We start from the raw sequence: 25887 nt of genomic DNA on the forward strand, positions 1-25887 counted from the left end.
AGAGCGATTTGCCCAATGAGTACTTGATATTTAGTCGTTTTCAGCCAATATTCTGGATTTTTGAAAATTTCACTTTTTTGTGAAAATATCCACTAAATGAGGGAATAATATATGTGAGGGTACCCCAGGAGAGGTCCAAATGTGTGTGGGTAGAATATATATCCCACGGGGGTAAAATTGAAAAAAGTTGAAAAAAATTTTTTTTTGGACTTAGTCATTTTTCTGGCGTTTATCAGACTTTCAGATAGGGCAAATGTCAGTGAGCGTTCCGATTTCAGTTCCAGAGCGATTCGCCCAATGAGTCCTTGATATTTATTCGTTTTAAGCCAATTTCTGGATTTTTGAAAATTTCACTTTTTTGTGAAAATATCCACTAAATGAGGGAATAATATGTGTGAGGGTACCCCAGGAGAGTTCAAAATGTGTGTGGGTAGAATATATATCCCACGGGGGTAAAATTGAAAAAAGTTGAAAAAATTTTTTTTTTGGACTTAGTCATTTTTCCGGCGTTTATCAGACTTTCAGATAGGGCAAATGTCAGTGAGCATTCCGATTTCAGTTCCAGAGCGATTCGCCCAATGAGTCCTTGATATTTAGTCGTTTTCAGCCAATTTTCTGGATTTTTGAAAATTTCACTTGTTTGTGAAAATATCCACTAAATGAGGGAATAATATGTGTGAGGGTACCCCAGGAGAGTTCCAAATGTGTGTGGGTAGAATATATATCCCACGGGGGTAAAATTGAAAAAAGTTGAATTTTTTTTTTTTTTGGACTTAGTCATTTTTCTGGCGTTTATCAGACTTTCATATAGGGGAAAATGTCAGTGAGCGTTCCGATTTCAGTTCCAGAGCGATTCGCCCAATGAGTCCATGATATTTAGTCGTTTTCAGCCAATATTCTGGATTTTTGAAAATTTCACTTTTTTGTGAAAATATCCACTAAATGAGGGAATAATATGTGTGCGGGTACCCCAGGAGAGTTCCAAATGTGTGTGGGTAGAATATATATCCCACGGGGGTAAAATTGAAAAAAGTTGAAAAAAATTTTTTTTTGGTCTTAGTCATTTCTCCGGCGTTTCTCAGACTTTCAGATAGGGCAAATGTCAGTGAGCGTTCCGATTTCAGTTCCAGAGCGATTCGCCCAATGAGTACTTGATATTTAGTCATTTTCAGCCAATTTTCAGGATTTTTGAAAATTTCACTTTTTTGTGAAAATATCCACTAAATGAGGGAATAATATGTGTGAGGGTACCCCAGGAGCGTTCCAAATGTGTGTGGGAAGAATATATATCCCATGGGGGTAAAATTGAAAAAAGTTGAAAAAAATTTTTTTTTGGACTTAGTCATTTTTCCGGCGTTTATCAGACTTTCAGATAGGGCAAATGTCAGTGAGCGTTCCGATTTCAGTTCCAGAGCGATTCGCCCAATGAGTCCTTGATATTTATTCGTTTTAAGCCAATTTCTGGATTTTTGAAAATTTCACTTTTTTGTGAAAATATCCACTAAATGAGGGAATAATATGTGTGAGGGTACCCCAGGAGAGTTCCAAATGTGTGTGGGTAGAATATATAGCCCACGGGGGTAAAATTGAAAAAAGTTGAAAAAATTTTTTTTTTGGACTTAGTCATTTTTCCGGCGTTTATCAGACTTTCAGATAGGGGAAATGTCAGTGAGCATTCCGATTTCAGTTCCAGAGCGATTCGCCCAATGAGTCCTTGATATTTAGTCGTTTTCAGCCAATTTTCTGTTTTTTGAAAATTTCACTTTTTTGTGAAAATATCCACTAAATGAGGGAATAATATGTGTGAGGGAACCCCAGGAGAGTTCCAAATGTGTGTGGGTACAATATATATCCCACGGGGGTAAAATTGAAAAAAGTTGAAAAAAATTTTTTTTTGGACTTAGTCATTTTTCCGGCGTTTATCAGACTTTCAGATAGGGGAAATGTCAGTGAGCGTTCCGATTTCAGTTCCAGAGCGATTCGCCCAATGAGTCCTTGATATTTAGTCGTTTTCAGCCAATTTCTGGATTTTTGAAAATGTAACTTTTTTGTGAAAATATCCACTAAATGAGGGAATAATATGTGTGAGGGTACCCCAGGAGAGTTCCAAATGTGTGTGGTGAGAATATATATCCCACGGGGGTAAAATTGAAAAAAGTTGAAAAAAATTTTTTTTTGGTCTTAGTCATTTCTCCGGCGTTTATTAGACTTTCAGATAGGGCAAATGTCAGTGAGCGTTCCGATTTCAGTTCCAGAGCGATTCGCCCAATGAGTCCTTGATATTTAGTCGTTTTCAGCCAATATTCTGGATTTTTGAAAATTTCACTTTTTTGTGAAAATATCCACTAAATGAGGGAATAATATATGTGAGGGTACCCCAGGAGAGGTCCAAATGTGTGTGGGTAGAATATATATCCCACGGGGGTAAAATTGAAAAAAGTTGAAAAAAATTTTTTTTTGGACTTAGTCATTTTTCCGGCGTTTATCAGACTTTCAGATAGGGCAAATGTCAGTGAGCATTCCGATTTCAGTTCCAGAGCGATTCGCCCAATGAGTCCTTGATATTTAGTCGTTTTCAGCCAATTTTCTGGATTTTTGAAAATTTCACTTTTTTGTGAAAATATCCACTAAATGAGGGAATAATATGTGTGAGGGTACCCCAGGAGAGTTCCAAATGTGTGTGGGTTGAATATATATCCCACGGGCGTAAAATTGAAAAAAGTTGAATTTTTTTTTTTTTTGGACTTAGTCATTTTTCCGGCGTTTATCAGACTTTCAGATAGGGGAAATGTCAGTGAGCATTCCGATTTCAGTTCCAGAGCGATTCGCCCAATGAGTCCTTGATATTTAGTCGTTTTCAGCCAATTTTCTGTTTTTTGAAAATTTCACTTTTTTGTGAAAATATCCACTAAATGAGGGAATAATATGTGTGAGGGAACCCCAGGAGAGTTCCAAATGTGTGTGGGTACAATATATATCCCACGGGGGTAAAATTGAAAAAAGTTGAAAAAAATTTTTTTTTGGACTTAGTCATTTTTCCGGCGTTTATCAGACTTTCAGATAGGGGAAATGTCAGTGAGCGATCCGATTTCAGTTCCAGAGCGATTCGCCCAATGAGTCCTTGATATTTAGTCGTTTTCAGCCAATTTCTGGATTTTTGAAAATGTAACTTTTTTGTGAAAATATCCACTAAATGAGGGAATAATATGTGTGAGGGTACCCCAGGAGAGTTCCAAATGTGTGTGGTGAGAATATATATCCCACGGGGGTAAAATTGAAAAAAGTTGAAAAAAATTTTTTTTTGGTCTTAGTCATTTCTCCGGCGTTTATTAGACTTTCAGATAGGGCAAATGTCAGTGAGCGTTCCGATTTCAGTTCCAGAGCGATTCGCCCAATGAGTCCTTGATATTTAGTCGTTTTCAGCCAATATTCTGGATTTTTGAAAATTTCACTTTTTTGTGAAAATATCCACTAAATGAGGGAATAATATATGTGAGGGTACCCCAGGAGAGGTCCAAATGTGTGTGGGTAGAATATATATCCCACGGGGGTAAAATTGAAAAAAGTTGAAAAAAATTTTTTTTTGGACTTAGTCATTTTTCCGGCGTTTATCAGACTTTCAGATAGGGCAAATGTCAGTGAGCATTCCGATTTCAGTTCCAGAGCGATTCGCCCAATGAGTCCTTGATATTTAGTCGTTTTCAGCCAATTTTCTGGATTTTTGAAAATTTCACTTTTTTGTGAAAATATCCACTAAATGAGGGAATAATATCTGTGAGGGTACCCCAGGAGAGTTCCAAATGTGTGTGGGTTGAATATATATCCCACGGGCGTAAAATTGAAAAAAGTTGAATTTTTTTTTTTTTTGGACTTAGTCATTTTTCCGGCGTTTATCAGACTTTCAGATAGGAGAAAATGTCAGTGAGCGTTCCGATTTCAGTTCCAGAGCGATTCGCCCAATGAGTCCATGATATTTAGTCGTTTTCAGCCAATTTTCTGGATTTTTGAAAATTTCACTTTTTTGTGAAAATATCCACTAAATGAGGGAATAATATGTGTGAGGGTACCCCAGGAGAGCTCCAAATGTGTGTGGGTAGAATATATATCCCACGGGGGTAAAATTGAAAAAAGTAGAATTTTTTTTTTTTTGGACTTAGTCATTTTTCCGGCGTTTATCAGACTTTCAGATAGGGGAAAATGTCAGTGAGCTTTCCGATTTCAGTTCCAGAGCGATTCGCCCAATGAGTTCTTGATATTTAGTTGTTTTCAGCCAATTTTCTGGATTTTTGAAAATTTCACTTTTTTGTGAAAATATCCACTAAATGAGGGAATAATATGTGTGAGGGTACCCCAGGAGCGTTCCAAATGTGTGTGGGTAGAATATATATCCCATGGGGGTAAAATTGAAAAAAGTTGAAAAAAATTTTTTTTTGGACTTAGTCATTTTTCCGGCGTTTATCAGACTGTCAGATAGGGCAAATGTCAGTGAGCATTCCGATTTCAGTTCCAGAGCGATTCGCCCAATGAGTCCTTGATATTTAGTCGTTTTCAGCCAATATTCTGGATTTTTGAAAATTTCACTTTTTTGTGAAAATATCCACTAAATGAGGGAATAATATGTGTGAGGGTACCCCAGGAGAGTTCCAAATGTGTGTGGGTACAATATTTATCCCACGGGGGTAAAATTGAAAAAAGTTGAAAAAATTTTTTTTTGGAATTAGTCATTTTTCCGGCGTTTATCAGACTTTCAGATAGGGGAAATGTCAGTGAGCGTTCCGATTTCAGTTCCAGAGCGATTCGCCCAATGAGTCCTTGATATTTATTCGTTTTCAGCCAATTTCTGGATTATTGAAAATGTCACTTTTTTGTGAAAATATCCACTAAATGAGGGAATAGTATGTGTGAGGGTACCCCAGGAGAGTTCCAAATGTGTGTGGTTAGAATATATATCCCACGGGGGTAAAATTGAAAAAAGTTGAAAAATTTTTTTTTTGGAATTAGTCATTTTTCCGGCGTTTATCAGACTTTCAGATAGGGGAAATGTCAGTGAGCGTTCCGATTTCAGTTCCAGAGCGATTCGCCCAATGAGTCCTTGATATTTAGTCGTTTTCAGCCAATTTTCTGGATTTTTGAAAATTTCACTTTTTTGTGAAAATATCCACTAAATGAGGGAATAATATGTGTGAGGGTACCCCAGGAGAGTTCCAAATGTGTGTGGTTAGAATATATATCCCACAGGGGTAAAATTGAAAAAAGGTGAAAAAATTTTTTTTTTGGACTTAGTCATTTTTCCGGCGTTTATCAGACTTTCAGATAGGGGAAATGTCAGTGAGCGTTCCGATTTCAGTTCCAGAGCGATTCGCCCAATGAGTCCTTGATATTTATTCGTTTTCAGCCAATTTCTGGATTTTTGAAAATGTCACTTTTTTGTGAAAATATCCACTAAATGAGGGAATAATATGTGTGAGGGTACCCCAGGAGAGTTTCAAATGTGTGTGGTTAGAATATATATCCCACGGGGGTAAAATTGAAAAAAGTTGAAAAAAATTTTTTTTTGGTCTTAGTCATTTCTCCGGCGTTTATCAGACTTTCAGATAGGGCAAATGTCAGTGAGCATTCCGATTTCAGTTCCAGAGCGATTCGCCCAATGAGTCCTTGATATTTAGTCGTTTTCAGCCAATTTTCTGGATTTTTGAAAATTTCACTTTTTTGTGAAAATATCCACTAAATGAGGGAATAATATGTGTGAGGGTACCCCAGGAGAGTACCAAATGTGTGTGGGTAGAATATATATCCCACAGGCGTAAAATTGAAAAAAGTTAATTTTTTTTTTTTTGGACTTAGTCATTTTTCCGGCGTTTATCAGACTTTCAGATAGGGGAAAATGTCAGTGAGCGTTCCGATTTCAGTTCCAGAGCGATTCGCCCAATGAGTCCATGATATTTAGTCGTTTTCAGCCAATTTTCTTGATTTTTGAAAATTTCACTTTTTTGTGAAAATGTCCACTAAATGAGGGAATAATATGTGTGAGGGTACCCCAGGAGAGTTCCAATTGTGTGTGGGTAGAATATATATCCCATGGGGGTAAAATTGAAAAAAGTTGAAAAAAATTTTTTTTTGGTCTTAGTCATTTCTCCGGCGTTTATCAGACTTTCAGATAGGGCAAATGTCAGTGAGCATTCCGATTTCAGTTCCAGAGCGATTCGCCCAATGAGTCCTTGATATTTATTCGTTTTCAGCCAATTTCTGGATTTTTCAAAATGTCCCTTTTTTGTGAAAATATCCACTAAATGAGGGAATAATATGTGTGAGGGTACCCCAGGAGCGTTCCAAATGTGTGTGGGTAGAATATATATCCCATGGGGGTAAAATTGAAAAAAGTTGAAAAAAATTTTTTTTTGGACTTAGTCATTTTTCCGGCGTTTATCAGACTTTCAGTAAGGGCAAATGTCAGTGAGCATTCCGATTTCAGTTCCAGAGCGATTCGCCCAATGAGTCCTTGATATTTAGTCGTTTTCAGCCAATATTCTGGATTTTTGAAAATTTCACTTTTTTGTGAAAATATCCACTAAATGAGGGAATAATATGTGTGAGGGTACCCCAGGAGAGTTCCAAATGTGTGTGGGTACAATATTTATCCCACGGGGGTAAAATTGAAAAAAGTTGAAAAAATTTTTTTTTTGAATTAGTCATTTTTCCGGCGTTTATCAGACTTTCAGATAGGGGAAATGTCAGTGAGCGTTCCGATTTCAGTTCCAGAGCGATTCGCCCAATGAGTCCTTGATATTTATTCGTTTTCAGCCAATTTCTGGATTATTGAAAATGTCACTTTTTTGTGAAAATATCCACTAAATGAGGGAATAATATGTGTGAGGGTACCCCAGGAGAGTTCCAAATGTGTGTGGTTAGAATATATATCCCACGGGGGTAAAATTGAAAAAAGTTGAAAAATTTTTTTTTTGGAATTAGTCATTTTTCCGGCGTTTATCAGACTTTCAGATAGGGGAAATGTCAGTGAGCGTTCCGATTTCAGTTCCAGAGCGATTCGCCCAATGAGTCCTTGATATTTAGTCGTTTTCAGCCAATTTTCTGGATTTTTGAAAATTTCACTTGTTTGTGAAAATATCCACTAAATGAGGGAATAATATGTGTGAGGGTACCCCAGGAGAGTTCCAAATGTGTGTGGTTAGAATATATATCCCACGGGGGTGAAATTGAAAAAAGTTGAAAAAAATTTTTTTTTGGACTTAGTCATTTTTCCGGCGTTTATCAGACTTTCAGATAGGGCAAATGTCAGTGAGCATTCCGATTTCAGTTCCAGAGCGATTCGCCCAATGAGTCCTTGATATTTAGTCGTTTTCAGCCAATATTCTGGATTTTTGAAAATTTCACTTTTTTGTGAAAATATCCACTAAATGAGGGAATAATATGTGTGAGGGTACCCCAGGAGAGTTCCAAATGTGTGTGGGTACAATATATATCCCACGGGGGTAAAATTGAAAAAAGTTGAAAAATTTTTTTTTTGGAATTAGTCATTTTTCCGGCGTTTATCAGACTTTCAGATAGGGGAAATGTCAGTGAGCGTTCCGATTTCAGTTCCAGAGCGATTCGCCCAATGAGTCCTTGATATTTAGTCGTTTTCAGCCAATTTTCTGGATTTTTGAAAATTTCACTTGTTTGTGAAAATATCCACTAAATGAGGGAATAATATGTGTGAGGGTACCCCAGGAGAGTTCCAAATGTGTGTGGTTAGAATATATATCCCACAGGGGTAAAATTGAAAAAAGTTGAAAAAATTTTTTTTTTGGACTTAGTCATTTTTCCGGCGTTTATCAGACTTTCAGATAGGGGAAATGTCAGTGAGTGTTCCGATTTCAGTTCCAGAGCGATTCGCCCAATAAGTCCTTGATATTTATTCGTTTTCAGCCAATTTCTGGATTTTTGAAAATGTCACTTTTTTGTGAAAATATCCACTAAATGAGGGAATAATATGTGTGAGGGTACCCCAGGAGAGTTCCAAATGTGTGTGGTTAGAATATATATCCCACGGGGGTAAAATTGAAAAAAGTTGAAAAAATTTTTTTTTTGGTCTTAGTCATTTCTCCGGCGTTTATCAGACTTTCAGATAGGGCAAATGTCAGTGAGCATTCCGATTTCAGTTCCAGAGCGATTCGCCCAATGAGTCCTTGATATTTAGTCGTTTTCAGCCAATTTTCTGGATTTTTGAAAATTTCACTTTTTTGTGAAAATATCCACTAAATGAGGGAATAATATGTGTGAGGGTACCCCAGGAGAGTACCAAATGTGTGTGGGTAGAATATATATCCCACGGGCGTAAAATTGAAAAAAGTTAAATTTTTTTTTTTTTGGACTTAGTCATTTTTCCGGCGTTTATCAGACTTTCAGATAGGGGAAAATGTCAGTGAGCGTTCCGATTTCAGTTCCAGAGCGATTCGCCCAATGAGTCCATGATATTTAGTCGTTTTCAGCCAATTTTCTGGATTTTTGAAAATTTCACTTTTTTGTGAAAATGTCCACTAAATGAGGGAATAATATGTGTGAGGGTACCCCAGGAGAGTTCCAAATGTGTGTGGGTAGAATATATATCCCACGGGGGTAAAATTGAAAAAAGTTGAAAAATTTTTTTTTTTGGTCTTAGTCATTTCTCCGGCGTTTATCAGACTTTCAGATAGGGCAAATGTCAGTGAGCGTTCCGATTTCAGTTCCAGAGCGATTCGCCCAATGAGTCCTTCATATTTAGTCGTTTTCAGCCAATTTTCTGGATTTTTGAAAATTTCACTTTTTTGTGAAAATATCCACTAAATGAGGGAATAATATGTGTGAGGGTACCCCAGGAGAGTTCCAAATGTGTGTGGGTACAATATATATCCCACGGGGGTAAAATTGAAAAAAGTTGAAAAATTTTTTTTTTGGAATTAGTCATTTTTCCGGCGTTTATCAGACTTTCAGTAAGGGCAAATGTCAGTGAGCATTCCGATTTCAGTTCCAGAGCGATTCGCCCAATGAGTCCTTGATATTTAGTCGTTTTCAGCCAATATTCTGGATTTTTGAAAATTTCACTTTTTTGTGAAAATATCCACTAAATGAGGGAATAATATGTGTGAGGGTACCCCAGGAGAGTTCCAAATGTGTGTGGGTACAATATTTATCCCACGGGGGTAAAATTGAAAAAAGTTGAAAAAATTTTTTTTTTGAATTAGTCATTTTTCCGGCGTTTATCAGACTTTCAGATAGGGGAAATGTCAGTGAGCGTTCCGATTTCAGTTCCAGAGCGATTCGCCCAATGAGTCCTTGATATTTATTCGTTTTCAGCCAATTTCTGGATTATTGAAAATGTCACTTTTTTGTGAAAATATCCACTAAATGAGGGAATAATATGTGTGAGGGTACCCCAGGAGAGTTCCAAATGTGTGTGGTTAGAATATATATCCCACGGGGGTAAAATTGAAAAAAGTTGAAAAATTTTTTTTTTGGAATTAGTCATTTTTCCGGCGTTTATCAGACTTTCAGATAGGGGAAATGTCAGTGAGCGTTCCGATTTCAGTTCCAGAGCGATTCGCCCAATGAGTCCTTGATATTTAGTCGTTTTCAGCCAATTTTCTGGATTTTTGAAAATTTCACTTGTTTGTGAAAATATCCACTAAATGAGGGAATAATATGTGTGAGGGTACCCCAGGAGAGTTCCAAATGTGTGTGGTTAGAATATATATCCCACGGGGGTGAAATTGAAAAAAGTTGAAAAAAATTTTTTTTTGGACTTAGTCATTTTTCCGGCGTTTATCAGACTTTCAGATAGGGCAAATGTCAGTGAGCATTCCGATTTCAGTTCCAGAGCGATTCGCCCAATGAGTCCTTGATATTTAGTCGTTTTCAGCCAATATTCTGGATTTTTGAAAATTTCACTTTTTTGTGAAAATATCCACTAAATGAGGGAATAATATGTGTGAGGGTACCCCAGGAGAGTTCCAAATGTGTGTGGGTACAATATATATCCCACGGGGGTAAAATTGAAAAAAGTTGAAAAATTTTTTTTTTGGAATTAGTCATTTTTCCGGCGTTTATCAGACTTTCAGATAGGGGAAATGTCAGTGAGCGTTCCGATTTCAGTTCCAGAGCGATTCGCCCAATGAGTCCTTGATATTTAGTCGTTTTCAGCCAATTTTCTGGATTTTTGAAAATTTCACTTGTTTGTGAAAATATCCACTAAATGAGGGAATAATATGTGTGAGGGTACCCCAGGAGAGTTCCAAATGTGTGTGGTTAGAATATATATCCCACAGGGGTAAAATTGAAAAAAGTTGAAAAAATTTTTTTTTTGGACTTAGTCATTTTTCCGGCGTTTATCAGACTTTCAGATAGGGGAAATGTCAGTGAGTGTTCCGATTTCAGTTCCAGAGCGATTCGCCCAATAAGTCCTTGATATTTATTCGTTTTCAGCCAATTTCTGGATTTTTGAAAATGTCACTTTTTTGTGAAAATATCCACTAAATGAGGGAATAATATGTGTGAGGGTACCCCAGGAGAGTTCCAAATGTGTGTGGTTAGAATATATATCCCACGGGGGTAAAATTGAAAAAAGTTGAAAAAATTTTTTTTTTGGTCTTAGTCATTTCTCCGGCGTTTATCAGACTTTCAGATAGGGCAAATGTCAGTGAGCATTCCGATTTCAGTTCCAGAGCGATTCGCCCAATGAGTCCTTGATATTTAGTCGTTTTCAGCCAATTTTCTGGATTTTTGAAAATTTCACTTTTTTGTGAAAATATCCACTAAATGAGGGAATAATATGTGTGAGGGTACCCCAGGAGAGTACCAAATGTGTGTGGGTAGAATATATATCCCACGGGCGTAAAATTGAAAAAAGTTAAATTTTTTTTTTTTTGGACTTAGTCATTTTTCCGGCGTTTATCAGACTTTCAGATAGGGGAAAATGTCAGTGAGCGTTCCGATTTCAGTTCCAGAGCGATTCGCCCAATGAGTCCATGATATTTAGTCGTTTTCAGCCAATTTTCTGGATTTTTGAAAATTTCACTTTTTTGTGAAAATGTCCACTAAATGAGGGAATAATATGTGTGAGGGTACCCCAGGAGAGTTCCAAATGTGTGTGGGTAGAATATATATCCCACGGGGGTAAAATTGAAAAAAGTTGAAAAATTTTTTTTTTTGGTCTTAGTCATTTCTCCGGCGTTTATCAGACTTTCAGATAGGGCAAATGTCAGTGAGCGTTCCGATTTCAGTTCCAGAGCGATTCGCCCAATGAGTCCTTCATATTTAGTCGTTTTCAGCCAATTTTCTGGATTTTTGAAAATTTCACTTTTTTGTGAAAATATCCACTAAATGAGGGAATAATATGTGTGAGGGTACCCCAGGAGAGTTCCAAATGTGTGTGGGTACAATATATATCCCACGGGGGTAAAATTGAAAAAAGTTGAAAAATTTTTTTTTTGGAATTAGTCATTTTTCCGGCGTTTATCAGACTTTCAGATAGGGGAAATGTCAGTGAGCGTTCCGATTTCAGTTCCAGAGCGATTCGCCCAATGAGTCCTTGATATTTAGTCGTTTTCAGCCAATTTTCTGGATTTTTGAAAATTTCACTTGTTTGTGAAAATATCCACTAAATGAGGGAATAATATGTGTGAGGGTACCCCAGGAGAGTTCCAAATGTGTGTGGTTAGAATATATATCCCACAGGGGTAAAATTGAAAAAAGTTGAAAAAATTTTTTTTTTGGACTTAGTCATTTTTCCGGCGTTTATCAGACTTTCAGATAGGGGAAATGTCAGTGAGCGTTCCGATTTCAGTTCCAGAGCGATTCGCCCAATAAGTCCTTGATATTTATTCGTTTTCAGCCAATTTCTGGATTTTTGAAAATGTCACTTTTTTGTGAAAATATCCACTAAATGAGGGAATAATATGTGTGAGGGTACCCCAGGAGAGTTCCAAATGTGTGTGGTTAGAATATATATCCCACGGGGGTAAAATTGAAAAAAGTTGAAAAAATTTTTTTTTTGGTCTTAGTCATTTCTCCGGCGTTTATCAGACTTTCAGATAGGGCAAATGTCAGTGAGCATTCCGATTTCAGTTCCAGAGCGATTCGCCCAATGAGTCCTTGATATTTAGTCGTTTTCAGCCAATTTTCTGGATTTTTGAAAATTTCACTTTTTTGTGAAAATATCCACTAAATGAGGGAATAATATGTGTGAGGGTACCCCAGGAGAGTACCAAATGTGTGTGGGTAGAATATATATCCCACGGGCGTAAAATTGAAAAAAGTTAAATTTTTTTTTTTTTGGACTTAGTCATTTTTCCGGCGTTTATCAGACTTTCAGATAGGGGAAAATGTCAGTGAGCGTTCCGATTTCAGTTCCAGAGCGATTCGCCCAATGAGTCCATGATATTTAGTCGTTTTCAGCAAATTTTCTGGATTTTTGAAAATTTCACTTTTTTGTGAAAATGTCCACTAAATGAGGGAATAATATGTGTGAGGGTACCCCAGGAGAGTTCCAAATGTGTGTGGGTAGAATATATATCCCACGGGGGTAAAATTGAAAAAAGTTGAAAAATTTTTTTTTTTGGTCTTAGTCATTTCTCCGGCGTTTATCAGACTTTCAGATAGGGCAAATGTCAGTGAGCGTTCCGATTTCAGTTCCAGAGCGATTCGCCCAATGAGTCCTTCATATTTAGTCGTTTTCAGCCAATTTTCTGGATTTTTGAAAATTTCACTTTTTTGTGAAAATATCCACTAAATGAGGGAATAATATGTGTGAGGGTACCCCAGGAGAGGTCCAAATGTGTGTGGGTAGAATATATATCCCACGGGGGTAAAATTGAAAAAAGTTGAAATTTTTTTTTTTTGGACTTAGTCATTTTTCCGGCGTTTATCAGACTTTCAGATAGGGGAAATGTCAGTCAGCATTCTGCTTTCAGTTCCAGAGCGATTCGCCCAATGAGTCCTTGATATTTAGTCGTTTTCAGCCAATTTTCTGGATTTTTGAAAATTTCACTTTTTGTGAAAATATCCACTAAATGAGGGAATAATATGTGTGAGGGTACCCCAGGAGAGTTCGAAATGTGTGTGGGTAGAATATATATCCCACGGGGGTAAAATTGAAAAAAGTAGAATTTTTTTTTTTTTTGGACTGTCATTTTTCCGGCGTTTATCAGACTTTCAGATAGGGGAAATGTCAGTTAGCGTTCCGATTTCAGTTAAAGAGCGATTCGCCCAATGAGTCCTTGATATTTAGTCGTTTTCAGCCAATATTCTGGATTTTTGAAAATGTCACTTTTTTGTGAAAATATCCACTAAATGAGGGAATAATATGTGTGAGGGTACCCCAGGAGAGTTCCAAATGTGTGTGGTTAGAATATATATCCCACGGGGGTAAAATTGAAAAAAGTTGAAAAAAAATTTTTTTTGGTCTTAGTCATTTCTCCGGCGTTTATTAGACTTTCAGATAGGGCAAATGTCAGTGAGCGTTCCGATTTCAGTTCCAGAGCGATTCGCTCAATGAGTCCTTGATATTTAGTCGTTTTCAGCCAATTTTCTGGATTTTTGAAAATTTCACTTTTTTGTGAAAATATCCACTAAATGAGGGAATAATATGTGTGAGGGTGCCCCAGGAGAGTTCCAAATGTGTGTGGGTAGAATATATATCCCACGGGCGTAAAATTGAAAAAAGTTGAATTTTTTTTTTTTTTGGACTTAGTCATTTTTCCGGCGTTTATCAGACTTTCAGATAGGGGAAATGTCAGTTAGCGTTCCGATTTCAGTTCCAGAGCGATTCGCCCAATGAGTCCTTGATATTTAGTTGTTTTCAGCCAATTTTCTGGATTTTTGAAAATTTCACTTTTTTGTGAAAATATCCACTAAATGAGGGAATAATATGTGTGAGGGTACCCCAGGAGAGTTCCAAATGTGTGTGGTTAGAATATATATCCCACGGGGGTAAAATTGTAAAAAGTTGAAAAAAATTTTTTTTTGGTCTTAGTCATTTCTCTGGCGTTTATCAGACTTTCAGATAGGGCAAATGTCAGTGAGCATTCCGATTTCAGTTCCAGAGCGATTCGCCCAATGAGTCCTTGATATTTATTCGTTTTCAGCCAATTTCTGGATTTTTGAAAATTTCACTTTTTTGTGAAAATATCCACTAAATGAGGGAATAATATGTGTGAGGGTACCCCAGGAGAGCTCCAAATGTGTGTGGGTAGAATATATATCCCACGGGGGTAAAATTGAAAAAAGTTGAAAAAATTTTTTTTTTGGACTTAGTCATTTTTCCGGCGTTTATCAGACTTTCAGATAGGGGAAATGTCAGTGAGCGTTCCGATTTCAGTTCCAGAGCGATTCGCCCAATGAGTCCATGATATTTAGTCGTTTTCAGCCAATTTTCTGGATTTTTGAAAATTTCACTTTTTTGTGAAAATGTCCACTAAATGAGGGAATAATATGTGTGAGGGTACCCCAGGAGAGTTCCAAATGTGTGTGGGTAGAATATATATCCCACGGGGGTAAAATTGAAAAAAGTTGAAAAATTTTTTTTTTTGGTCTTAGTCATTTCTCCGGCGTTTATCAGACTTTCAGATAGGGCAAATGTCAGTGAGCGTTCCGATTTCAGTTCCAGAGCGATTCGCCCAATGAGTCCTTCATATTTAGTCGTTTTCAGCCAATTTTCTGGATTTTTGAAAATTTCACTTTTTTGTGAAAATATCCACTAAATGAGGGAATAATATGTGTGAGGGTACCCCAGGAGAGTTCCAAATGTGTGTGGGTACAATATATATCCCACGGGGGTAAAATTGAAAAAAGTTGAAAAATTTTTTTTTTGGAATTAGTCATTTTTCCGGCGTTTATCAGACTTTCAGATAGGGGAAATGTCAGTGAGCGTTCCGATTTCAGTTCCAGAGCGATTCGCCCAATGAGTCCTTGATATTTAGTCGTTTTCAGCCAATTTTCTGGATTTTTGAAAATTTCACTTGTTTGTGAAAATATCCACTAAATGAGGGAATAATATGTGTGAGGGTACCCCAGGAGAGTTCCAAATGTGTGTGGTTAGAATATATATCCCACAGGGGTAAAATTGAAAAAAGTTGAAAAAATTTTTTTTTTGGACTTAGTCATTTTTCCGGCGTTTATCAGACTTTCAGATAGGGGAAATGTCAGTGAGCGTTCCGATTTCAGTTCCAGAGCGATTCGCCCAATAAGTCCTTGATATTTATTCGTTTTCAGCCAATTTCTGGATTTTTGAAAATGTCACTTTTTTGTGAAAATATCCACTAAATGAGGGAATAATATGTGTGAGGGTACCCCAGGAGAGTTCCAAATGTGTGTGGTTAGAATATATATCCCACGGGGGTAAAATTGAAAAAAGTTGAAAAAATTTTTTTTTTGGTCTTAGTCATTTCTCCGGCGTTTATCAGACTTTCAGATAGGGCAAATGTCAGTGAGCATTCCGATTTCAGTTCCAGAGCGATTCGCCCAATGAGTCCTTGATATTTAGTCGTTTTCAGCCAATTTTCTGGATTTTTGAAAATTTCACTTTTTTGTGAAAATATCCACTAAATGAGGGAATAATATGTGTGAGGGTACCCCAGGAGAGTACCAAATGTGTGTGGGTAGAATATATATCCCACGGGCGTAAAATTGAAAAAAGTTAAATTTTTTTTTTTTTGGACTTAGTCATTTTTCCGGCGTTTATCAGACTTTCAGATAGGGGAAAATGTCAGTGAGCGTTCCGATTTCAGTTCCAGAGCGATTCGCCCAATGAGTCCATGATATTTAGTCGTTTTCAGCAAATTTTCTGGATTTTTGAAAATTTCACTTTTTTGTGAAAATGTCCACTAAATGAGGGAATAATATGTGTGAGGGTACCCCAGGAGAGTTCCAAATGTGTGTGGGTAGAATATATATCCCACGGGGGTAAAATTGAAAAAAGTTGAAAAATTTTTTTTTTTGGTCTTAGTCATTTCTCCGGCGTTTATCAGACTTTCAGATAGGGCAAATGTCAGTGAGCGTTCCGATTTCAGTTCCAGAGCGATTCGCCCAATGAGTCCTTCATATTTAGTCGTTTTCAGCCAATTTTCTGGATTTTTGAAAATTTCACTTTTTTGTGAAAATATCCACTAAATGAGGGAATAATATGTGTGAGGGTACCCCAGGAGAGGTCCAAATGTGTGTGGGTAGAATATATATCCCACGGGGGTAAAATTGAAAAAAGTTGAAATTTTTTTTTTTTGGACTTAGTCATTTTTCCGGCGTTTATCAGACTTTCAGATAGGGGAAATGTCAGTCAGCATTCTGCTTTCAGTTCCAGAGCGATTCGCCCAATGAGTCCTTGATATTTAGTCGTTTTCAGCCAATTTTCTGGATTTTTGAAAAATTCACTTTTTGTGAAAATATCCACTAAATGAGGGAATAATATGTGTGAGGGTACCCCAGGAGAGTTCGAAATGTGTGTGGGTAGAATATATATCCCACGGGGGTAAAATTGAAAAAAGTAGAATTTTTTTTTTTTTTGGACTGTCATTTTTCCGGCGTTTATCAGACTTTCAGATAGGGGAAATGTCAGTTAGCGTTCCGATTTCAGTTAAAGAGCGATTCGCCCAATGAGTCCTTGATATTTAGTCGTTTTCAGCCAATATTCTGGATTTTTGAAAATGTCACTTTTTTGTGAAAATATCCACTAAATGAGGGAATAATATGTGTGAGGGTACCCCAGGAGAGTTCCAAATGTGTGTGGTTAGAATATATATCCCACGGGGGTAAAATTGAAAAAAGTTGAAAAAAAATTTTTTTTGGTCTTAGTCATTTCTCCGGCGTTTATTAGACTTTCAGATAGGGCAAATGTCAGTGAGCGTTCCGATTTCAGTTCCAGAGCGATTCGCTCAATGAGTCCTTGATATTTAGTCGTTTTCAGCCAATTTTCTGGATTTTTGAAAATTTCACTTTTTTGTGAAAATATCCACTAAATGAGGGAATAATATGTGTGAGGGTGCCCCAGGAGAGTTCCAAATGTGTGTGGGTAGAATATATATCCCACGGGCGTAAAATTGAAAAAAGTTGAATTTTTTTTTTTTTTGGACTTAGTCATTTTTCCGGCGTTTATCAGACTTTCAGATAGGGGAAATGTCAGTTAGCGTTCCGATTTCAGTTCCAGAGCGATTCGCCCAATGAGTCCTTGATATTTAGTCGTTTTCAGCCAATTTTCTGGATTTTTGAAAATTTCACTTTTTTGTGAAAATATCCACTAAATGAGGGAATAATATGTGTGAGGGTACCCCAGGAGAGTTCCAAATGTGTGTGGTTAGAATATATATCCCACGGGGGTAAAATTGTAAAAAGTTGAAAAAAATTTTTTTTTGGTCTTAGTCATTTCTCTGGCGTTTATCAGACTTTCAGATAGGGCAAATGTCAGTGAGCATTCCGATTTCAGTTCCAGAGCGATTCGCCCAATGAGTCCTTGATATTTATTCGTTTTCAGCCAATTTCTGGATTTTTGAAAATTTCACTTTTTTGTGAAAATATCCACTAAATGAGGGAATAATATGTGTGAGGGTACCCCAGGAGAGCTCCAAATGTGTGTGGGTAGAATATATATCCCACGGGGGTAAAATTGAAAAAAGTTGAAAAAATTTTTTTTTTGGACTTAGTCATTTTTCCGGCGTTTATCAGACTTTCAGATAGGGGAAATGTCAGTGAGCGTTCCGATTTCAGTTCCAGAGCGATTCGCCCAATAAGTCCTTGATATTTATTCGTTTTCAGCCAATTTCTGGATTTTTGAAAATGTCACTTTTTTGTGAAAATATCCACTAAATGAGGGAATAATATGTGTGAGGGTACCCCAGGAGAGTTCCAAATGTGTGTGGTTAGAATATATATCCCACGGGGGTAAAATTGAAAAAAGTTGAAAAAATTTTTTTTTTGGTCTTAGTCATTTCTCCGGCGTTTATCAGACTTTCAGATAGGGCAAATGTCAGTGAGCATTCCGATTTCAGTTCCAGAGCGATTCGCCCAATGAGTCCTTGATATTTAGTCGTTTTCAGCCAATTTTCTGGATTTTTGAAAATTTCACTTTTTTGTGAAAATATCCACTAAATGAGGGAATAATATGTGTGAGGGTACCCCAGGAGAGTACCAAATGTGTGTGGGTAGAATATATATCCCACGGGCGTAAAATTGAAAAAAGTTAAATTTTTTTTTTTTTGGACTTAGTCATTTTTCCGGCGTTTATCAGACTTTCAGATAGGGGAAAATGTCAGTGAGCGTTCCGATTTCAGTTCCAGAGCGATTCGCCCAATGAGTCCATGATATTTAGTCGTTTTCAGCCAATTTTCTGGATTTTTGAAAATTTCACTTTTTTGTGAAAATGTCCACTAAATGAGGGAATAATATGTGTGAGGGTACCCCAGGAGAGTTCCAAATGTGTGTGGGTAGAATATATATCCCACGGGGGTAAAATTGAAAAAAGTTGAAAAATTTTTTTTTTTGGTCTTAGTCATTTCTCCGGCGTTTATCAGACTTTCAGATAGGGCAAATGTCAGTGAGCGTTCCGATTTCAGTTCCAGAGCGATTCGCCCAATGAGTCCTTGATATTTAGTCGTTTTCAGCCAATTTTCTGGATTTTTGAAAATTTCACTTTTTTGTGAAAATATCCACTAAATGAGGGAATAATATGTGTGAGGGTACCCCAGGAGAGTACCAAATGTGTGTGGGTAGAATATATATCCCACGGGGGTAAAATTGAAAAAAGTTGAAAAATTTTTTTTTTTGGTCTTAGTCATTTCTCCGGCGTTTATCAGACTTTCAGATAGGGCAAATGTCAGTGAGCGTTCCGATTTCAGTTCCAGAGCGATTCGCCCAATGAGTCCTTGATATTTAGTCGTTTTCAGCCAATTTTCTGGATTTTTGAAAATTTCACTTTTTGTGAAAATATCCACTAAATGAGGGAATAATATGTGTGAGGGTACCCCAGGAGAGTTCGAAATGTGTGTGGGTAGAATATATATCCCACGGGGGTAAAATTGAAAAAAGTAGAATTTTTTTTTTTTTTGGACTGTCATTTTTCCGGCGTTTATCAGACTTTCAGATAGGGGAAATGTCAGTTAGCGTTCCGATTTCAGTTAAAGAGCGATTCGCCCAATGAGTCCTTGATATTTAGTCGTTTTCAGCCAATATTCTGGATTTTTGAAAATGTCACTTTTTTGTGAAAATATCCACTAAATGAGGGAATAATATGTGTGAGGGTACCCCTGGAGAGTTCCAAATGTGTGTGGTTAGAATATATATCCCACGGGGGTAAAATTGAAAAAAGTTGAAAAAAAATTTTTTTTGGTCTTAGTCATTTCTCCGGCGTTTATTAGACTTTCAGATAGGGCAAATGTCAGTGAGCGTTCCGATTTCAGTTCCAGAGCGATTCGCTCAATGAGTCCTTGATATTTAGTCGTTTTCAGCCAATTTTCTGGATTTTTGAAAATTTCACTTTTTTGTGAAAATATCCACTAAATGAGGGAATAATATGTGTGAGGGTACCCCAGGAGAGTTCCAAATGTGTGTGGGTAGAATATATATCCCACGGGCGTAAAATTGAAAAAAGTTGAATTTTTTTTTTTTTTGGACTTAGTCATTTTTCCGGCGTTTATCAGACTTTCAGATAGGGGAAATGTCAGTTAGCGTTCCGATTTCAGTTCCAGAGCGATTCGCCCAATGAGTCCTTGATATTTAGTCGCTTTCAGCCAATTTTCTGGATTTTTGAAAATTTCACTTTTTTGTGAAAATATCCACTAAATGAGGGAATAATATGTGTGAGGGTACCCCAGGAGAGGTCCAAATGTGTGTGAGTAGAATATATATCCCACGGGGGTAAAATTGAAAAAAGTTGAAAAAAATTTTTTTTTGGACTTAGTCATTTTTCCGGCGTTTATCAGACTTTCAGATAGGGGAAATGCCAGTGAGCGTTCCGATTTCAGTTCCAGAGCAATTCGCCCAATGAGTCCTTGATATTTATTCGTTTTCAGCCAATTTCTGGATTTTTGAAAATTTCACTTTTTTGTGAAAATATCCACTAAATGAGGGAATAATATGTGTGAGGGTACCCCAGGAGAGTTCCAATTGTGTGTGGGTAGAATATATATCCCACGGGGGTAAAATTGAAAAAAGTTGAAAAAAATTTTTTTTTGGTCTTAGTCATTTCTCTGGCGTTTATCAGACTTTCAGATAGGGCAAATGTCAGTGAGCATTCCGATTTCAGTTCCAGAGCAATTCGCCCAATGAGTCCTTGATATTTATTCGTTTTCAGCCAATTTCTGGATTTTTGAAATTTACACTTTTTTGTGAAAATATCCACTAAATGAGGGAATAATATGTGTGAGGGTACCCCAGGAGAGTTCCAATTGTGTGTGGGTAGAATAGATATCCCACGGGGGTAAAATTGAAAAAAGTTGAAAAAAATTTTTTTTTGGTCTTAGTCATTTCTCTGGCGTTTATCAGACTTTCAGATAGGGCAAATGTCAGTGAGCATTCCGATTTCAGTTCCAGAGCGATTTGCCCAATGAGTCCTTGATATTTAGTCGTTTTCAGCCAATTTTCTGGATTTTTGAAAATTTCACTTTTTTGAGAAAATATCCACTAAATGAGGGAATAATATGTGTGAGGGTACCCCAGGAGAGTTCCAAATGTGTGTGGTTAGAATATATATCCCACGGGGGTAAAATTGTAAAAAGTTGAAAAAAATTTTTTTTTGGTCTTAGTCATTTCTCTGGCGTTTATCAGACTTTCAGATAGGGCAAATGTCAGTGAGCATTCCGATTTCAGTTCCAGAGCGATTCGCCCAATGAGTCCTTGATATTTATTCGTTTTCAGCCAATTTCTGGATTTTTGAAAATTTCACTTTTTTGTGAAAATATCCACTAAATGAGGGAATAATATGTGTGAGGGTACCCCAGGAGAGCTCCAAATGTGTGTGGGTAGAATATATATCCCACGGGGGTAAAATTGAAAAAAGTAGAATTTTTTTTTTTTTTTGGACTGTCATTTTTCTGGCGTTTATCAGACTTTCAGATAGGGGAAATGTCACTTAGCGTTCCGATTTCAGTTCCAGAGCGATTCGCCCAATGAGTCCTTGATATTTAGTCGTTTTCAGCCAATTTTCTGGATTTTTGAAAATTTCAAATTTTTGTGAAAATATCCACTAAATGAGGGAATAATATCTGTGAGGGTACCCCAGGAGAGGTCTAAATGTGTTTGAGTAGAATATATATCCCACGGGGGTAAAATTGAAAAAAGTTGAAAAAAATTTTTTTTTGGACTTAGTCATTTTTCCGGCGTTTATCAGACTTTCAGATAGGGCAAATGTCAGTGAGCATTCCGATTTCAGTTCCAGAGCAATTCGCCCAATGAGTCCTTGATATTTAGTCGTTTTCAGCCAATTTTCTGGATTTTTGAAAATTTCACTTTTTTGTGAAAATATCCACTAAATGAGGGAATAATATGTGTGAGGGTACCCCAGGAGAGCTCCAAATGTGTGTGGGTAGAATATATATCCCACGGGGGTAAAATTGAAAAAAGTAGAATTTTTTTTTTTTTTGGACTTAGTCATTTTTCCGGCGTTTATCAGACTTTCAGATAGGGGAAAATGTCAGTGAGCTTTCCGATTTCAGTTCCAGAGCGATTCGCCCAATGAGTTCTTGATATTTAGTTTTCATCCAATTTTCTGGATTTTTGAAAATTTCACTTTTTTGTGAAAATATCCACTAAAAGAGGGAATAATATGTGTGAGGGTACCCCAGGAGAGGTCCAAATGTGTGTGGGTAGAATATATATCCCACGGGGGTAAAATTGAAAAAAGTTGAAAAAAATTTTTTTTTTGGACTTAGTCATTTTTCCGGCGTTTATCAGACTTTCAGATAGGGCAAATGTCAGTGAGCATTCCGATTTCAGTTCCAGAGCGATTCGCCCAATGAGTCCTTGATATTTAGTCGTTTTCAGCCAATTTTCAGGATTTTTGAAAATTTCACTTTTTTGTGAAAATATCCACTAAATGAGGGAATAATATGTGTGAGGGTACCCCAGGAGAGTTCCAAATGTGTGTGGTTAGAATATATATCCCATGGGGGTAAAATTGAAAAAAGTTGAAAAAATTTTTTTTTGGACTTAGTCATTTTTCCGGCGTTTATCAGACTTTCAGATAGGGGAAATGTCAGTGAGCGTTCCGATTTCAGTTCCAGAGCAATTCGCCCAATGAGTCCTTGATATTTATTCGTTTTCAGCCAATTTCTGGATTTTTGAAAATTTCACTTTTTTGTGAAAATATCCACTAAATGAGGGAATAATATGTGTGAGGGTACCCCAGGAGAGTTCCAATTGTGTGTGGGTAGAATATATATCCCACGGGGGTAAAATTGAAAAAAGTTGAAAAAAATTTTTTTTTGGTCTTAGTCATTTCTCTGGCGTTTATCAGACTTTCAGATAGGGAAAATGTCAGTGAGCATTCCGATTTCAGTTCCAGAGCAATTCGCCCTATGAGTCCTTGATATTTATTCGTTTTCAGCCAATTTCTGGATTTTTTAAAATTTCACTTTTTTGTGAAAATATCCACTAAATGAGGAAATAATATGTGTGAGGGTACCCCAGGAGAGTTCCAATTGTGTGTGGGTAGAATATATATCGCACGGGGGTAAAATTGAAAAAAGTTGAAAAAAATTTTTTTTTGGTCTTAGTCATTTCTCTGGCGTTTATCAGACTTTCAGATAGGGCAAATGTCAGTGAGCATTCCGATTTCAGTTCCAGAGCGATTCGCCCAATGAGTCCTTGATATTTAGTCGTTTTCAGCCAATTTACTGGATTTTTGAAAATTTCACTTTTTTGTGAAAATATCCACTAAATGAGGGAATAATATGTGTGAGGGTACCCCAGGAGAGTTCCAAATGTGTGTGGGTAGAATATATATCCCACGGGGGTAAAATTGAAAAAAGTTGAAAAAAATTTTTTTTTGGACTTAGTCATTTTTCCGGCATTTATCAGACTTTCAGATAGGGGAAATGTCAGTGAGCGTTCCGATTTCAGTTCCAGAGCAATTCGCCCAATGAGTCCTTGATGTTTATTCGTTTTCAGCCAATTTCTGGATTTTTGAAATTTTCACTTTTTTGTGAAAATATCCACTAAATGAGGGAATAATATGTGTGAGGGTACCCCAGGAGAGTTCCAATTGTGTGTGGGTAGAATATATATCCCACGGGGGTAAAATTGAAAAAAGTTGAAAAAATTTTTTTTTTGGTCTTAGTCATTTCTCTGGCGTTTATCAGACTTTCAGATAGGGCAAATGTCAGTGAGCATTCCGATTTCAGTTCCAGAGCGATTTGCCCAATGAGTCCTTGATATTTAGTCGTTTTCAGCCAATTTTCTGGATTTTTGAAAATTTCACTTTTTTGTGAAAATATCCACTAAATGAGGGAATAATATGTGTGAGGGTACCCCAGGAGAGTTCCAAATGTGTGTGGTTAGAATATATATCCCACGGGGGTAAAATTGTAAAAAGTTGAAAAAATTTTTTTTTTGGTCTTAGTCATTTCTCTGGTGTTTATCAGACTTTCAGATAGGGCAAATGTCAGTGAGCATTCCGATTTCAGTTCCAGAGCGATTCGCCCAATGAGTACTTGATATTTAGTCGTTTTCAGCCAATTTTCTGGATTTTTGAAAATTTCACTTTTTTGTGAAAATATCCACTAAATGAGGGAATAATATGTGTGAGGGTACCCCAGGAGAGTTCCAAATGTGTGTGGGTAGAATATATATCCCACGGGGGTAAAATTGAAAAAAGTTGAAAAAAATTTTTTTTTGGACTTAGTCATTTTTCCGGCATTTATCAGACTTTCAGATAGGGGAAATGTCAGTGAGCGTTCCGATTTCAGTTCCAGAGCAATTCGCCCAATGAGTCCTTGATGTTTATTCGTTTTCAGCCAATTTCTGGATTTTTGAAATTTTCACTTTTTTGTGAAAATATCCACTAAATGAGGGAATAATATGTGTGAGGGTACCCCAGGAGAGTTCCAATTGTGTGTGGGTAGAATATATATCCCACGGGGGTAAAATTGAAAAAAGTTGAAAAAATTTTTTTTTTGGTCTTAGTCATTTCTCTGGCGTTTATCAGACTTTCAGATAGGGCAAATGTCAGTGAGCATTCCGATTTCAGTTCCAGAGCGATTTGCCCAATGAGTCCTTGATATTTAGTCGTTTTCAGCCAATTTTCTGGATTTTTGAAAATTTCACTTTTTTGTGAAAATATCCACTAAATGAGGGAATAATATGTGTGAGGGTACCCCAGGAGAGTTCCAAATGTGTGTGGTTAGAATATATATCCCACGGGGGTAAAATTGTAAAAAGTTGAAAAAATTTTTTTTTTGGTCTTAGTCATTTCTCTGGCGTTTATCAGACTTTCAGATAGGGCAAATGTCAGTGAGCATTCCGATTTCAGTTCCAGAGCGATTCGCCCAATGAGTACTTGATATTTAGTCGTTTTCAGCCAATTTTCTGGATTTTTGAAAATTTCACTTTTTTGTGAAAATATCCACTAAATGAGGGAATAATATGTGTGAGGGTACCCCAGGAGAGTTCCAAATGTGTGTGGTTAGAATATATATCCCACGGGGGTAAAATTGAAAAAAGTTGAAAAAATTTTTTTTTTGGACTTAGTCATTTTTCCGGCGTTTATCAGACTTTCAGATAGGGGAAATGTCAGTGAGTGTTCCGATTTCAGTTCCAGAGCAATTCGCCCAATGAGTCTTTGATATTTATTCGTTTTCAGCCAATTTCTGGATTTTTGAAAATTTCACTTTTTTGTGAAAATATCCACTAAATGAGGGAATAATATGTGTGAGGGTACCCCAGGAGAGCTCCAAATGTGTGTGGGTAGAATATATATCCCACGGGGGTAAAATTGAAAAAAGTAGAATTTTTTTTTTTTTTTGGACTTAGTCATTTTTCCAGCGTTTATCAGACTTTCAGATAGGGGAAAATGTCAGTGAGCTTTCCGATTTCAGTTCCAGAGCGATTCGCCCAATGAGTTCTTGATATTTAGTTTTCAGCCAATTTTCTGGATTTTTGAAAATTTCACTTTTTTGTGAAAATATCCACTAAATGAGGGAATAATATGTGTGAGGGTACCCCAGGAGAGGTCCAAATGTGTTTGAGTAGAATATATATCCCACGGGGGTAAAATTGAAAAAAGTTGAAAAAAATTTTTTTTTGGACTTAGTCATTTTTCCGGCGTTTATCAGACTTTCAGATAGGGCAAATGTCAGTGAGCATTCCAATTTCAGTTCCAGAGCAATTCGCCCAATGAGTCCTTGATATTTATTCGTTTTCAGCCAATTTCTGGATTTTTGAAAATTTCACTTTTTTGTGAAAATATCCACTAAATGAGGGAATAATATGTGTGAGGGTACCCCAGGAGAGCTCCAAATGTGTGTGGGTAGAATATATATCCCACGGGGGTAAAATTGAAAAAAGTAGAATTTTTTTTTTTTTTGGACTTGGTCATTTCTCTGGCGTTTATCAGACTTTCAGATAGGGCAAATGTCAGTGAGTATTCCGATTTCAGTTCCAGAGCAATTCGCCCTATGAGTCCTTGATATTTATTCGTTTTCAGCCAATTTCTGGATTTTTTAAAATTTCACTTTTTTGTGAAAATATCCACTAAATGAGGGAATAATATGTGTGAGGGTACCCCAGGAGAGTTCCAATTGTGTGTGGGTAGAATATATATCGCACGGGGGTAAAATTGAAAAAAGTTGAAAAAAATTTTTTTTTGGTCTTAGTCATTTCTCTGGCGTTTATCAGACTTTCAGATAGGGCAAATGTCAGTGAGCATTCCGATTTCAG

This window comes from Phyllobates terribilis, unplaced genomic scaffold (assembly GCF_046119375.1).
Source record: "Phyllobates terribilis strain yellow unplaced genomic scaffold, ASM4611937v1 Scaffold_3__8_contigs__length_932513732, whole genome shotgun sequence".
NCBI classification, from domain to species: Eukaryota; Metazoa; Chordata; class Amphibia; order Anura; family Dendrobatidae; genus Phyllobates; species Phyllobates terribilis.